Raw genomic sequence first — 18,240 nt, 5'->3', positions numbered from 1 at the left:
CGACGTCACCCTGACGCACCCTAACAAACGCACCCTAACCCAACATGGACGACCTGACGAACCCTAACGATGCACCAACCTGACGCCACCCTAACGCTACGCACCACCTGAGAACCCCTAAACTGCACGGCACGCACTGACGCACTCACTTAACTACCACAACCACTGACCACTACTAACTACTCACCAACCACTGGACCACTACTAACTACTCACCAACCACTGACCACTACTATCTACTCACCAAACCACTGACCCCTACTAACTACTCACCAACCACTGACCCTACTAACTACTCACCAACCACTGCCCTACTAATCTACTCACCAACCACTGAACCCCTACTAACTACTTCACCAACCACTGACCACCTACTACTACTCACCAACCACTGACCACTTACTAACTACTCACCAACCACTGACCACTACTAACTACTCACCAACCACTGACCCCTACTAACTACTCACACAACACACTGACCCCTACTAACTACTCACCAACCACTGACCACTACTAACTACTCACCAACCACTAACCACTACTAACTACTCACTAACCAGCAACCACTGACCACTGACCACTACTAACTACTCACCAACAGCAACCACAACACTACTAACTACTCACCAACCAGCAACCACTGACCACTACTAACTACTCACCAACCACTGACCACTACTAACTACTCACTGACCACTACTAACTACTCACCAACCAGCAACCACTGACCCTACTAACTACTCACTACCAGCAACCACTGACCCCTACTAACTACTCACCAACCAGCAACCACTGACCACTACTAACTACTCACCAACACCACTGACCACACTAACTACTCAACAAACACTGACCACTACTAAACTACTCACCAACAACTGACCAAACTACTAACTACTCACCCAACCACTGACCCCTACTACCTACTTCACCAACCACTGACCCTACTAACTACTAACTACTCACCAACCACTGACCACTACTAACTACTTACCAACCACTGACCACTACTAACTACTCACCAACCACTGGCCACTACTAACTACTCACCAAATAGCAACCACAACCACTACTAACTACTCACCAACCACTGACCACTACTAACTACTCACCAACCACTGACCCCTACTAACTACTCACCAACCACTGGCACTACTAACTACTTCACTGGCCACTACTAACTACTCACGACCACTGACCACTACTAACTCCTCACAGTCAACTGACCACTACTAACTACTCACCAACAACTGACCCCTTACTTAAACTACTGCACCAACCACTGACCACTACTAACTACTTACCAACCACTGACCACTACTAACTACTCACCAACCACTGGCCACTACTAACTACTCACCAACTAGCAACCACAACCACTACTAACTACTCACCAACCACTGACCACTACTAACTACTCACCAACTAGCAACCACAACCACTACTAACTCTACTCACCAACCACTGACTACTACTAACTACTCACCAACCACTGACCCCTACTAACTACTCCACCAACCACTGGCCACTACTAACTACTCACCGACCACTGACCACTACTAACTCCTCACCAGTCACTGCCACTACTAACTACTCACCAACACTGACCCCTACTAATCTACTCACAAACCACTGACCTCCACTACTACTAACTACTCACCAACCACTGACCACTACTAACTACTACCAACCACTGACCACTACTAACTACTCACCAACCCACTGCCACTACTAACTACTCACCAAATAGCAACCACAACACTACTAACTACTCACCAACCACTGACCCCTCTACTTAACTACTCACCAACCACTGACCACTTACTAACTACTACAAACTGACCACTACTAACTACTCACCCACCACTGACCACTACTAAACTCCTCACCACCTGACCACTACTAACTACTCACCAACCACTGACCCACTACTACTACTCACAAACACTGACCACTACTAACTACTCACAACCACTGACCACTACTAACTACTCACCAACACAACCACAACCACTACTAACTACTCACCAACACTGACACTATAACTACTCACAACCACTACCCCTACTAACTTACTCACAACCACTGTACCCTACTAACTACTCCCAAACCACTGACCCCTACTAACTACTCACCAACCACTGACCACTACTAATCTACTTCACCAACCACTGACCCTACTACTACTTACACACCACTGACCCTACTAACTACTCACCAACACTGACCCCTACTAACTACTCACCAACCACTGACACTAACTACTCACCAACACTGACGCTACGTACTACTCACACTGACCACTACTAACTACTCACCAACCACTACACTACTAACTACATCACCAACCACTGACCCCTACTAACTACTCACCACCACTGACCCCTACTAACTACTCACCAACCACTGACACCCCTACTATTCTAACTCACCCAACCACTGACCCACTACTATCTACTTCACCAACCACTGACCCTACTAACTACTCACCAACCCTGACTCACTACTAATACCTCTACCACAACCACTGACCACTACTAACTACTCACAACCACTGACCCTACTATCTGACTCACCCAACCACTGACCCTACTAACACCTCACCGAACCCAGCTGACCTCCTACTAACTAACTCACCAACCACTGACCCCTACCTAACTACTCACCAACCACTGACGACCACTACTAACTACTCACCAACCACTGACCCTAACTACTACTCACCAACACTGACCATCTACTAACGATCACCAAACCACTGACCCTACTACTTACTCACCAACCACTGACCCCTACTATCTACTCGACCAACAGCTGACCACTACTAACTACTCACCACCACGAACACTACTACCACCAACCACTACCCCATCTACTCACCAACACTGACCCCTCACATAACTACTCACCAACCCACTGACCCACTACTAACTACTCACCAACCACTGACACCTACTAACTACTCACCAACCACTGACCACTACTAACTACTCACCAACCACTGACCACTACTATCTACTCACCCAACCACTAGACCCCTACTACTACTCACCAACACTGATCCCTTACTAACTACCTCCAACCTTTATGACCCACTACTAACGATACTCACCAAAACCACTTGAGACGGGCACATCTACTCCCACTATGCCACTACATCATCGCAACCACTGCCTCACCACCAACCACTGACATAACTGACTACTCAACTCAACCACTGACCACATACTAACTTACGGTTCACTCAACCACTGACCACCTACTATACTACTCACTTCCAACCGTACTGACCACTACTAACTAACTCACCACCACTGGACCTGCTAAGCTAACCTCCCCCAACCACTGACCCTCTAACTCCAAACTACACTATCACATCACCACCAACTGGCCACTACTAATCTAACTCCACACAACACGGACTTGAACCCCTACTAACTACTTCACCAACACTGACCCCTACTATTCTACTCACCAACCACTGGACCCACCTACTAACCCTACTCACCAACAACTGACCCACTAAAACTACTTCACCAACCAACTGACCCCTTACTAAAACAGTACTCACCAACCACTGACCCCTACTAACTACTCAACGCAACCACTGACCCCTACTAACTACTCACCAACCACTGACCCACTACTACATTCTACTCTACCAACCACTGACCACTACTAACTACTACAACCACTGACCACTACTAACTACTCACCAACCACGACCACTACTAACTACCACCAACCACCTGACCACTCTAACTACTCACCAAACCACTGACCCTACTACACTACTCACAACCACTGAACCCCTACTAACTACTCACCAACCACTGACCACCAACTAACTACTCACACAACCACTGACCACTACAACTAGCTCACCAACCCACTGACCCCTACATATACTACCAACAACCACTGACCCCTACTAACTACTCACCAACCACATGACCACCTACTACTAACTCACATCCAAACCACTGCACCCCTACTACTAACTCAACCAACCACTGGAGACCAACTATCTATCTACTCAACGCAACCACTGACCCTCTACTACTCTATACTCACACCACTGAGCCCACTAACTAACATCACCAACCACTGACCCCTACTAACTACTCTACCAACCAGTACGACCACTGTTACCTTACTACTCGCCCTGGCCACATTACCAAACTCCACAATAGCACCACAACCACTAACCTACTATCACCAACCAACCTGCAACGACTACTATACCTACTCCCACATCCCACTGGCACCACTACTAACTACTCAACCATTCCACAACCTACTAGCTCACTCGCCTACTATTCCACGACCACCATACCACTATCTCACTACTCAGCAGCACTTTAACACAACACTGACCCTACTCTAACCACCTTGGACCACATACTACACTCACCCAACCTACTGACTACTAACTACTACTCACCGAACCACACTGACCACTACTTAACTACTCACGCAACCACTGACACCACACTAACTACTCACCAACTGCACGACCCCTACTATCTCTGGCACCATCACACTGACCACTTACTAACTACTCACCAACTCCAACGACAGACCAACTAACAACTTATCACGCAACCACTGACCCCTTACACAATACTCACCAACCATGACCCCTCACAACTACTCACCAACTCCACTTGACCACTACTACTACTTCACCCACACTTGACCACCAAGCTCCTACTCTCAGGTACTAGCCACTACTAACTACTCACCAACACTGACCCCTACCTATTAGCTTACTCCACCAGGACCACTGACCACTCACTAACTCTCCCAACACTGAACGCCTACTGATCCACAACCCTGACTACTAACTACTCTACCAACCACTGACCACTACTATCTACCTAGTCAACCACACACCACTGGCCCAAGCCTACTACTACTCACCAACCATGAGCCACAACAATTACCACAACCACTGACCCCTACTACTACTCACCAACCACTGACCCCTACTACCTACTCACCAACCCTGACCACTCAACTAACTCACTCTACTACCCACGACCACTTGACCACTACTAACTCTCACCAGTCCACTGAGCCACTACTATCTACTCACAAACCACTGAACCCTACTAACTACTTCACCCAACCAACTCTGCCCCTACTACTACTCACCAACCACTACCACTACTTAACACTCCCAACTGAACCACACCCTACTAACTACTCACCAAACACTGACTACCACTACTCAACAACTCACACACCTACCACCTAGACCACTAACTAACTACTAGCACCAACCCCTGACCCGTACTAACTACTCACCAAACCACCTGCCCTACTAACCTACTCCCACTAAGCTATACTACTCACCCAACCACTGACCACTACTCACTACTCACCAACCAGCTGACCCCTACTACTACTCACACACACTACTCTCGAGCATTCGACTACCTATGACACTCTAAACTACAACCACCTGAAACCACTACAGAACAACGTGACCACCACTCTACTCACCATCCCTACCACTACAAATACCCACTGACCACGTACTAACTACTCCAACCCTTACTTACTACAACCACACTGAACTACTACTCACCACCACTCACTACGATCCTACTCACCAACGCCACTGGACCACTACCTACACACTCCACTGTCACCACTCACTATGCACCACCTACTACCACTACTCACTCAACTCACTAGGACCAACACACGTATCACTACTCACTTACAACACTGACCACCTTTGCAACTAATTCCTAACACGATCCCATAACAGCATCAACCAAACTGACCCCTACTAACTACTCACCACACACTGTCGCACGCTTGACACTAACTTCAACACAACCACTGCCCCTACTACTATCTCTCACCAACACTGACCTATATAACCTGACTCACCAACCCACTGACCCCTACTACTATCAACCAACCACTGACCCTAACTAACTACTCATCAACCACTGACCCTACTAACTACTCACCAAAACACTGACCCCTTACTAACTACTCACCAACCACCTGACCACTACTAACTACTCACAACCACTGACCCACCACTACTAACTACTCACAACCACTGACCCCTAACTAACTTACTCACCAACCAGCTGACCCCTACTACGTACTCACCAACCACTGGACCACTACTATGCTATCACACCAGCTGAACCCTACTAACTACTCACCAACCACTGGACCATATATTACTCACACAAACCACGACACTACTATCTAACTCACGCAACCACTTGACCACTACTATCTACTGCACCCACACTGACCCTACTAACTAACTCACCAACCACTGACCCCTACTAACTTACTCACCACCACTGACCCCTACTACACTACTCCACCAACCCACTGACCCTACTAAACTACTCACCAACCACTGACCCCTACATCTACTCACCAAACCACTGACCACTACTACTCTACTTCACCAACCCACCTGACCCCCCCTAACTAAACTACTCACCAACCACTGACCCTACTAACCTTACTTCACCAACCACTGACCCTACTAATCTCAACTCACCAACCACTGCTGCCCTACTAACTACTCACCAAACCACCTGACCCCTACCTAACTACTCACCAAACCACTGACCCTACTAAACTACTCACAACCCACTGACCACTACTATCTACTCACCACAACCACTGACCCCTATCTAACTTACTCACCAACCACTGACCCCTACCTAACTACTACCAACCACTGACCCCTGACGTAACATACTCACCAACCACTGCCCCTACTAACTACTCACCAACCACTGACCGCACTACTATCTACTCACCAACCACTGACCCCTACTAAACTACTCACCAACCACTGACCCCTACAACTACTCACCAACCATGACCACTACTAACTACTTAGCCAACCACTGACCACTTTACTAAAGTACTCCACATACCATGGCCACTACTAACTACTCCACCAAAAGCAACCACAACCACACTCACTAACTACTCACCAAACCACTTGACCACTACTAACCTACTCACCAACCAGCTGACCCCTAGACTAACTTACTCACCAACCACTGGCCCACTACTAACTACTCACTGGCCACACTAACTACTCACCGACCACTGACCACTTACTAACTCCTCACCAGTCACTGACCACTACTAACTACTCAGCCAACCACTGACCCCTACTAACTACTCACCAACCACTGAACCACTACTAAACTTTACCAAACCACTGACCACTACTAAACTAACTTCCACCAACCACTTGGCCACTACTAAGCTACTCACCAACTAGCAACCACAACCACGACTAACTACTTCACCAACCACTGACCACTACTAACTAGCTCACCAACTAGCAACCACAAACCCACTACTAACTATCTCACCAAACCACTGGACTTACTATCTAATACTCACCAACCCACTTGACCCTACTAACTACTTCACAACACCACGGTCCACTACTAACTACTCACCGGACCACTGACCATACTAACTCCTCACCAGTCACTGACCACTCTACTACTCCACAAACCTACTAACTCACGCAACCACTGACCCCTACTACTACTAACTCCACCAACTCCACGCGACCCTACTAACTACTACCATAACTACTACTACTCACAAACCACTGGCCGACTTACTAAACTACTATAGCAACCACATACCACTACTAACACTCCCCCTCACCACCACGGCCCCCCCCCCCCCCCACACTTCATAACATAAACACTAAAAAACAAGATACAAACTACACAAAAAAAAAAAACCAACAATCAAAACTAAAAAAACATACATACCAACCACTGACCCCTACTAACTACTCACCCTAACACTGACCACTACTAACTACTCACTTGGCCCACTACTTATACTAACTCACCGACCACTTGACCACTACTAACTTCTCACCAGTTCACTGACCACTACTAACTGACTCACCAACCACTGAACCCCTACTAACTACCTCACCAACCACTGACCCCTACTGAACTACTCAACCCAACCACTGACCACTACTAACTACTCACAACTTAGCAACCACAACCACACTAACTACCACCAAAACACTGACTACTACTTAACTACTTCACCAAACCATGACCCTACTAACTACTCACCAACCACTGACCCTACTAACTACTCACCAACCACTGACCCCCTTACTAACTACTCACCAACCACTGACCACTACTACACGTACTCACCAAACCACTGACGCCTACTAACTACTCACCAAACCACTGACCACTACTAACTACTCACCAACACTGACCCCACACTCAACGACATATAATACTAAACCACGAACCACTACTACACCACTAATTACTAACTCACCAACCACTGACGACTTACTAACCTGACCCAACCACTGACCACTACTAACTAGGCTCACCATGAAACTACACTCACAACCGACCACTAACTATCTTAACTCACCAACCACTGACCACTACTAACTACTCACCAACCACTCTGACCACTACTTACTACTCACCCAACCACTGAACCACTACTAACTACTCACCAAAACCACTGACCACTACTAACTACTCACCAACCCACTGACCACTACTAATACTATCTCACCAACCACTACCACACTATAACCTACTCACCAACCACTGACCCATACCTAACTTATCACCAACCACTGACCACTACTACATACTCACCAACCACTGACCCGACTTACTATCTACTCACAACCACTGACCCTACTATACTACTCACCAACCACTGACCCCCTACTAACACTCACCAAACCACTGAACCCTACTAACGTACTCACCAACCAGCTACCAAACTACTAACTAACTCATCCAACACCCTGACCCCTACTAACTACTCACAAACCACTGACCCCTAACTAAGCTACTTCACCAACCACTGACCCCTACTAACTATCACCAACCACTGACCCCTACTAACTACTCATCAACCACTGACCTACTAACTACTCAACGACCACTACTCCACCAACCCACTTGACCCTACTAACTATCACCAACCACTGACCCCTACTAACTACTCACCAACCACTGACCCTCTAACCTACTCACCAACCACTGACCACCTACCTATACTACTCACCAACCACTGACCCCTACTAACTACTCACCAACCACTGACCACTCTTATCTACTCACCAACACAGTGCACCCCTACTAACTACTCACCAACCACTGACCACTACTATCTACTTCACCAACCACTGACCACTACTATCTACTTCACCAACCACTGACCACTACTATCTACCCTAGTGGTTGCTGGTAGGTGAGTAGTTAGTAGGGGTCAGTGGTTGCTGGTTGGTGAGTAGTTAGTAGTGGTCAGTGAGTAGTTAGTAGTGGTCAGTGGTTGGTGAGTAGTTAGTAGTGGTCAGTGGTTGCTGGTTGGTGAGTAGTTAGTAGTGGTTAGTGGTTGCTGGTTGGTGAGTAGTTAGTAGTGGTCAGTGGTCAGTGGTTGCTGGTTAGTGAGTAGTTAGTAGTGGTTAGTAAGTGGACACACACAACGTACCTCCTTTGTGTTAGTAGCGCTACCCAGAGCTGTGATAACATCCACTTTGGCCTGCTCCGCCTGCTCTCTGTTCATCTCTGTCTTCTTCTTCAGAGCCTCAATCTCCTCCAGCATCTCTGGAGGTCTAGTGGAGTTAAAGTTAGTCTATGTGTTATTCAGTTTCTTCTCAATCTGGTGTCATGACAGATATATACAGTTATGAGAAAGAACATACTTTCTTCTGAGAGCTGAAGAGTCTGAATATCTGATGGATGTTTAATACAAATACGTACAAGCAGGAATGGGTAGAGAGAGAGGGAAAGTTGGAGAAAGAGTGTGTGACAGTGAGAGAAAGAAAGAGAGAAAGAGAGAGAGAGAGAGAGAGAGAGAGAGAGAGAGAGAGAAAGCGAGAGAGAGAGAAAGAGAGAATTACCTCTTTAATCATCTCGTGCGCCATGTCATTGCTTTCCTTAGCCTTCTCCAGGTCTTGCTCAACCTCGTCCTGTGATTTCTCAGTGGCCACTATGGCATTCTTGATATCCGTAACGTCAATACCCCTGGTTCTGTCCCTAATACATTGACAACCATGGTACAAATATGGTAATTTAGCAGAAAGGTTTATAGAAAGTGACAGTCACTCATATTCAGTATATGTGGTACTGGCTAACCTGATATCCAGAGCATTCTCCAGTAGGTCCTGGGCTGTCTTGGCTTGGTCCTCCAGTTTTTTCAGATCCTCCTTGAACTCAGTGAAGTTGGCCAGCATGCCCCGGATGTTCTGGATCATGGAGTGGATGTCATCTAGAGAGCCCGGCAGCTGGATAGCCAGAACACTCTTGGCCAACCTTTCTATGTCCTCTGGTGCCACCATCTCATCTGTAAGCAGATACGTCGGATCAACAAGTAAATTCAACAAATCAAGTTTTTTTAAGGGATCCTTGCAAGGAAATGTCAAGCTTATTTCCAGCTAGCCTCCACACTGACCTGTGAGAGTCTTATTTCCAGCTAGCCTCCACACTGACCTGTGAGAGTCTTATTTCTGCTAGTCACCAACTGATGTGAGAGCTTATGTTCCACTACTCCACACGACTGTGAGAGTCTTATTTCCAGCTAGCCTCCACACTGACCTGTGAGAGTCTTATTTCACGCGCCTCCACACTGACCTGTGAGAGTCTAATTTCCAGCTAGCCTCCACACTGACCTGTGAGAGTCTTATTCTCAGCTAGCCTCACACTGACCTGTGAGGTAGTCTTATTTACCAGCTAGCCTCACACTGACCTGTGAGAGTTCTTATTTCCTGCTAGCCACACACTGACCTGTGAGGTAGTCTTATTCCCAGCTAGCCTCCACACTGACTGTGAGAGTCTTATTCAGCTAGCCTCCACACTGAACTGTGAGAGTCTTATTTCCAGCTAGCCTCCCAACTGACTGTGAGAGTCTTATTTCCAGCTAGCCTCCACACTGACCTGTGGAGTCTTATTTCAGCTAGCTCACAACTGACCTGTGAGGTAGTCTATTCCAGCTAGCCTCCACACTGACCTGTGAGAGTCTTTTTCCAGCTAGCCTACACTGCATGTGAGAGTCTTATTTCCGCTAGCTCCACCCTGACCTGTGAGGTAGTCTTATTTCAGCTAGCCTCCAACTGACTCTGATGAGTCCTTATTATCCAAGCTAGCTCCACACTGACGTGTTGAGAGTCTTATTTAGCTAGCCTCCACATTGACCTGTGAGAGTCTTATTCCAAGCTAGTCCACATTGCGCTGTGAGGTCTTCATTTCCAGCTAGCCCCCCATTGGCCTGTGAGGTAGTCTTATTCAGGCTAGCCTCCACACATGACCTGTGAGGATAGTCTTATTTCCAGCTAGCCTCTACACTGACCTGTGAGGTAGTCTTATTTCTGTAGCCTCACACTGACTGTGAGGTCAGTCTTTTTTCCGCTAGCCTCACACTGACCTGTGAGTAGTGTATACAGCTAGCCTCCACACTGACCTGTGAGGTAGTGTTATTTCCAAGCTAGCCTCCAATGACTGTGATAGGTTATTTTCGCTAGCTCCAATGACTGAGGTATGTTATTTCGCTAGCGCTCAACCCTGATTTGGAGGTCCGGGTTATTTCCAGCAGCTCCACTGACCTGTGAGGGCGTTATTTCCAGCTAGCCTCCACACTGACCTGTGAGGTAGGTTATTTCCAGCTAGCCTCCACTGACCTGTGAGGTAGGTTATTTCAGCTAGCCTCCACACTGACTGTGAGGTAGGGTTATTTCCAGCTAGCCTCCACCGATGTGCGGTAGAGTTATTTCCAGCTACCTCCACACTGACCTGTGAGGTAGGTTATTTCCAGCTAGCCTCCACACTGACCTGTGAGAAGTCTTTTTTTCCAGCTAGCCTCCACATTGACTCGTGAGGTAGTCTTTCTCGGCTAGCCTCCCACACTGACCTGTGAGGTAGTCTTATTTCCAGCTAGCTCCCATACTGTGAGGTAGTCTTATTTTCCATCTAGCTCCAATGACCTGTAGGTTAGCCTTATTTCCAGCTACTCCCACTGACCTGTGAGTGATGTCTTATTTCCTAGCGCTCCACTACTGACCTGTGAGGTAGGCTATATTCCTGCTAGTCCACACTGACCTTGAGGTAGTGTATTTCAGCTAGCCTCCACTGACCTGTGAGGTAGTGTTATTTCCAGCTATCCCACTGACCTGTGAGGTAGGGTTATTTCCAGCTAGCCTCCACAACCTGTGGGGTAGGGTTTTTCTCAGCTAGCCTCCACACTAACTGTGTGTAGTGTTATTTCCAGCTAGCCGTCCACAATGATGTGGTAGTGTTATTTCCAGCTAGCCTCCACACTGACCTGTGAGGTAGTCTTTGACCCTCTTAATGAGGTCCTTGGTGTCTTTCTTCTCCCTGTCAAACTTGTCCTTGCTGTCAGTGATCTTCTTCTGTATCTCCTCCAATTGGTGATGGGTGTCCTTGGTCTTCTGTTTGGCCTCATCGAACTGAACAGGATAGATTGAGACTTGTGTCATATATGTATTAAATAGATATTTTCATTTTAAATCAAAAGTAAAAAAAATATATATATCTGTAGAGTTTTTTGGGGGAATATGCCTTGATCTTGGAGTCCTGTAGTTTGTGGAGCAAGTCTACAATGCCATTGTCTAGTTGATCTGCTGTTTTTGTGGTGTTGTGGCTCACAGGGACACTGCCCTTGCATGTAGGACCCCCACATTCTCTCTGTCYCAGGATGTCACGGCACAGCGCACCCCCACACTCTGACTTGGAGAATTCCTCATCCACAGATCTAAGAGCCTCACAGTGTAAGATGGTTTAAAGGTCCAATGTAAGATGGTTTAAAGGTCCAATATAGACGTGTTTAATTATTATCACAAAATCAAATCATTTCTGGGTAACATTTAAGTACATTTCTGTGATTGTTTTCAATTAAAATTGTCAAAAATAAACGAAAATAGCTTAGCAAAGAGCAATTTATCAAGCAAGAATTTGACCAGGACTGTCTGGGAGTGGTCTGAGTGGGGAGGGGAAAACTGAAAATGATGTTATTGGCAGAGAGGTTTGGAACTCTGTTTCTTATTGGTATATTAACTAATTTGCCGCCTGGTGATGTCACCAGGCAGGCCAAAACTCTACCCCACCAAAACAGGCAGAAATTTCAGGCGGTCTTTTCAAACAGTTCTTACACTAAAAGGGAATGATCATTATTTTCACAATTTCACAGTATTATTCCAACCTCATAGTGTGGAAATATATTTGTAAATCACATTTTTGACTGCACTGGGCCTTTAAATCAGAATATTTCCATGGCTGACTATGAACATAGGGTTGCCGACAATTGAAACAGACTGACATTCACGCTAACACATCACTCTTTTGATGCATGCAGTGCAAGCACTACTATAAGGAACACTCACATTTTTGTTGAGTTTGGCCACACTCAGAGCCTTGACATTCTTCTCCAGCGCCTCCATGTCTCCCAAGCGGCTATAGCTGGACAGATGTTCGTTGACCCCCTGCTGTGTGTCCATGGAGTTCTCCAGGGCCCTATTGGCCTCCTTTACATCAGCCATGAAGTCTGCATGCTGCTTCCTGATTTCCTCCAGGGCCTCTGGATCAGCATCAAAATTAAAGTCCCCACTTTTGGGTTCTGATTTCTTGACTTATGAAATATACTTATTCCTTTCACTGAGGGAGAGAGGGTAATTATAACGTTTACATTATGTCAAGATATGTTGTTAGCCGTCAGGGATTGATGGGGGGTCACTTTGGGGTCATGATAGGGGCTGCACCAAATTATTGATGTATTATAATAATTGGTTATGCTTATGTTGTATTAAAAGGGCTATAAGAACCCGCCACTACATTTATAGGATCCTGACTACATATTAGCAATATATATATACATTATAAGGTTTAATATTGTTCCACAGTTCTTTTCTAGTCTCTGCTTCTTATAAAAAACGGTCTGAGAGATATGTGAGTTATAGCAGTCAAAACAGGGTGTCTGTGAGAAAGCACCTCAAGGCTAAAAGAGATTCATAGACACAGAACCCTGCAGGTGAGTGAAAGAGATAAGAGACAAGTCAGACATACCACAATAAAGCAACTTGGGGAGTGAACATCTACTGCTGAGCCCTTAGATAACACTGGAACTATTGTCTCTCCTGCAGGTTTGTATAACTGTATATGCATGGGCTTGGTCTCATGAGTAGAAGGTGTTGACGTAGGCAGTTACATCACTAGGGGTTGACTGCAAGCATATTAAAGCAATTTGGACCCTTTCCTATTTGGCAGAACTTACTCGGAAACATGCGTGCTATGTTCCTGTTGTCAACTTCTGTCTGCAATTGCATTAATAATGTTTTTTGATTGATTTACTTAAAGATATTGTCTGAATGCTGATTTCACCAATAAGCAAATGATTGACAAGGAACAAGGAACCTACCCCAACAGGATACTATGGGAGGAGGAAAGACACCGTCTGGTACGAGTCAACATGACAGCCGTGAGTTGGGGAGGAGTGAGCATTTTGGGGCAGAGGTCAGGTCAGATGACGTGAGGAAGAACAGGTATCACTAAGGTTCTGTCTAGCAACAGAGATGCATTGGCTGTTCAGATGTGTAGGAGGAGACTCAGCATAGGAGAAAGGGTTAAATATCAGTGCTTGTGTGAATATGTATTTTGTCAGTTCAGCTGTTCGATCCTTAGGGTAGAATAAACTTGGTTTAAGCTTTCATAGTGTCCGTCGAGTTCTTACTCTGATAATTAGAACCTAACACCACCAATCAGATACTCACACTTTACATTTTATCAAGTTGCTCTACATACACAGTGAAATTACAGTGAATTCCAAATGATAAAAAAACAAACTATATGGCCATATGTACCTTGCAGTTTCACTGTATCTACTGTTGGCTCCTCGCTGATTTTGTCCTTTAAGTTATCCAATGGTATCTTGAACTTCGGATGTTGTCGATCTCAGTGTTCAGAATAGACGTTAGGTCCATGATGATGCCGTTGGGATCTATGGTGTCTTTGAGCTTCCTGTGAGGAAGGACAAAGAGCAAAGGAAAATGTTTACAGCTCCAAGATAACTGTCAAAGTATAGTATAAATCACTTCAACTCACGGTTTAAGAGTATGTTGAATAATAATATTCAGAAATTAAAAAAGATGAGAAACTGTTATTTACATACGAGATTCTGACACAGAACTTCTCCACATCCTTCACCCGAGGTAGAAATCTCCCAGTCAGGTTCACCAGATAGTCCAACTTGGAGTGCATCTCCAGCATGCGTTCCCACCGACGACTGTATCCTGGCTCCAGTTGCTCACCGTTGCAAGGCATAAAGGTACGCATCCTCTGGGCGGCACGGTGGACGTCGGTGACGTTGTCCGCCCACAGGACGGCACAGGGTTGGCACGGGGTGCAGGCAGGGAAGACTTGGTCATACCCAGGGGCACACTCGTCACAGAAGATGCCCTTCACACCAATGTGCACAGGCACTCACCCGTCAATGGGTCGCAGGCAGGCCGGTCGGTACCCTCCATTTGCAGTCACAGGCTAGGGAGACAGGATAAGGAGGGAAGGGAAATCTATACACAACAGCAATGTCTCTCTTTGTGGTGCTAAGAATTAAAAGACCCATCAATGAATCACTTTTGGCCACAACTTACTGACACAGCGCAGGCCAGGGTTCCCAAAGTGATTCTCCCCACACTCATCACACTGTCTGCTTCCAAACTCAGTACGACACTGGCACTGACCAGACACCTGAAGAGTCAAATAAGAAGGCTTACCAATATAGTGTGGGGAAATAAACCTCAGTTTACCATGCTTTGACATAGAATAGTATAGAATACTGTGCTAGGGAGTATAGAGGCCTTGCCTTGTCACAATGGTAATTGAGGGAGTTGGTAGGGTCACATTTGCACAATTGGCACCCAGACTCTCCCTTAATGTTCCAGAAGCTGTCGGCACACTCGTCACACAGTGTGACCACCGCGCCCGCCCGACACGGGCCCACGACACTGCCCCGTGAGCGGTTCACAGAGACACGGGCTGTCCAGAGGGCACTGGGGAGGTGTGGTGCATCTAGGGGTCAAAACATTGACAGCCCCCCCCCACTTTATTGACCCTCATAGATTTGAACTTCTTTGTAGTCCTGGGCCAGATGATGATTTGTATACTGTGTGCCCCTGCTATACCTTTGCAGTCCTGGGCCAGTCCGTCTCCATAGTAGTCAGGCTTACAGCTCTGACAGTGGGGTCCCTGGGTGTTGTGGAGGCAACGCAGGCACTCTCCTGTCACGCGGTCACTGTCAGTAGGGTCGATGTTGTTGTTACAGAGACACTCTTCGCAGCCGCCGCCCGGCGTGGTCAGGTCGCCATAGAAACCAGCGGAGCAGGCATCACAGCGGAGGCCTGAATGGAAATTGGGCAGGGAGAGAAATTAGGATCAACGGTCAGTAGTGAGCAGTCAAACTAGCAACTAACTTCAACTAATGTTGAAAAGAGTGCACATGCACCGACATAAACACACAAAAACACATTTGTGTCCAGCCAGGCAGTCATAGGTCAGGCTTCCAGACTCTGCGTCATTGTTGCAGGTGCTAGCAAAGAACCGTCCACTGGATTGAGTGTCAGGACACAGACAAGGCTCACAGAGCTCCCTGGAGACTGGGTCACAAAAGTACCCCACCACACACCTGGGGCAACCAAATACACAACCAAATACACAACATTGAAACATTCTGACTGTCACTGTGAACACTGGCAGATCTGTGACTGTAGAAAGAATGATAGTCAGAAAAGTTGGCACACACTTATGGAACCAAGCTATAGATATGGGTTGATTCTAATAGGGAAATGTGAATAACAGCTTTTAAATGAATAAATAAATGAATGAAACCTCACCTCTCACATTTGCCTCTGGTGGAATGCTCCCTGCAGTCCAGACAGGCTCCAGTGTCCTGGTCACACAGTTCAGCGAGGCCATTGCAATCACAGGGCTGACAGGGGAAAGCAGTAGAACCCCGGCAGGCAGCAGTCACAGCGCCGTCCGCCTACCTCCATACAACACGGACACTGACCCCTGACCTGGTCACACAGCTCCGCAAGGGTCACACTCACAGGCTGGAGGGGTGGACGGATTTGGTCACAATCAGAACACAATAACAACTTCATATTTTCAACAACATTGTGGGTATTTACAGTCACCTCAACAAGTAATATTTTCTTCTCTCAAAAAGATAGGTGTCAAAGTTATTGGCACACCTGTTTTCAATACTTTGTGCACCGTCCCCTTGTGAGGATATCGGCACTGAGCCTTTTTTGATAATTTTGATTGGAGAGATTGGAGAACACATTGGGAGAGATCTTAGACCATTCCCTCTTCAACTTCAACCACAGGTCCAAGTCCGGAGACTGAGATGGACATTGCAAAATTATTATTTTGTGGTCAATGAACAATTTATTTATGGATTTTGATGTGTTCTTGGGGTCATTGTCTTGCTGGAAGATCCCTTGTGGCCAAGTTTCAGCCTCCTATCGGAGGCAACCAGGTTTTGGCTAAGATGTCCTGTTACTTGGTAGAGTTCATTATGCCGTTGACCTTAACAAGGGCCCCAGGACCAGTGGAAGCAAAACAGCCACATAACATCAAATATCCATCACCATATTTTACAGTAGGTATTCTTTTTTGCACATGCATCCTTCTTTCAATGCCAAACCCACCACTGGTTTGAGTGGCCAAAGAGCTGTATTTTCCTCTTATCTGAACATAGCACCCGGATCCAATCCAAGTGCCAATGCCATTAGCAAATTCCAAGCGTTTACATTTTTTTGGTTGCTCTTTAAAAAATGCATTTTTTCAGGAAACCCTTCCAAAGAGCCTATTGGCATGGAGGTGGCATCGAATTGTAGATTTGGAGACTTAGACTCCAACTTCTGTAAACTGTGGCCTTTCAATTTTTCTTTGCCTCCCAAACCATCTTCCTCGCTGTGTGTGGGGACAAGATAAACTTGCATCGTCTACAAGGGGATTTTACCATTGTTCCAATGGTTATTTCCAGTGGTGTAAAGTACTTAAGTAAAAATACTCTTGTCAATAGGGGGGCGCTGTTTTCACTTTGGAAAAATTAATGCCCAAATTAAATGGCCTCGTACTCTGTTCTAGATCATACAATATGCATATTATTATTACTATTGGATAGAAAACACTCTGAAGT

General features: G+C 46.3%; 1 pseudogene; it reads right to left on the bottom strand.

The window, feature by feature from the left end:
• Nucleotides 1-17,009, bottom strand: part of LOC111962680 (laminin subunit beta-4-like) — a 20,218-nt pseudogene extending 3,209 nt beyond the window's left edge.
• Nucleotides 17,010-18,240: the final 1,231 nt, after the last annotated feature.

Source organism: Salvelinus sp. IW2-2015, linkage group LG4q.1:29 (assembly GCF_002910315.2).
Source record: "Salvelinus sp. IW2-2015 linkage group LG4q.1:29, ASM291031v2, whole genome shotgun sequence".
NCBI lineage: Eukaryota > Metazoa > Chordata > Actinopteri > Salmoniformes > Salmonidae > Salvelinus > Salvelinus sp. IW2-2015.
The sequence above is the reverse complement of the archived record's forward strand: the minus strand, read 5'-3'. Positions and strand labels throughout refer to the sequence as shown.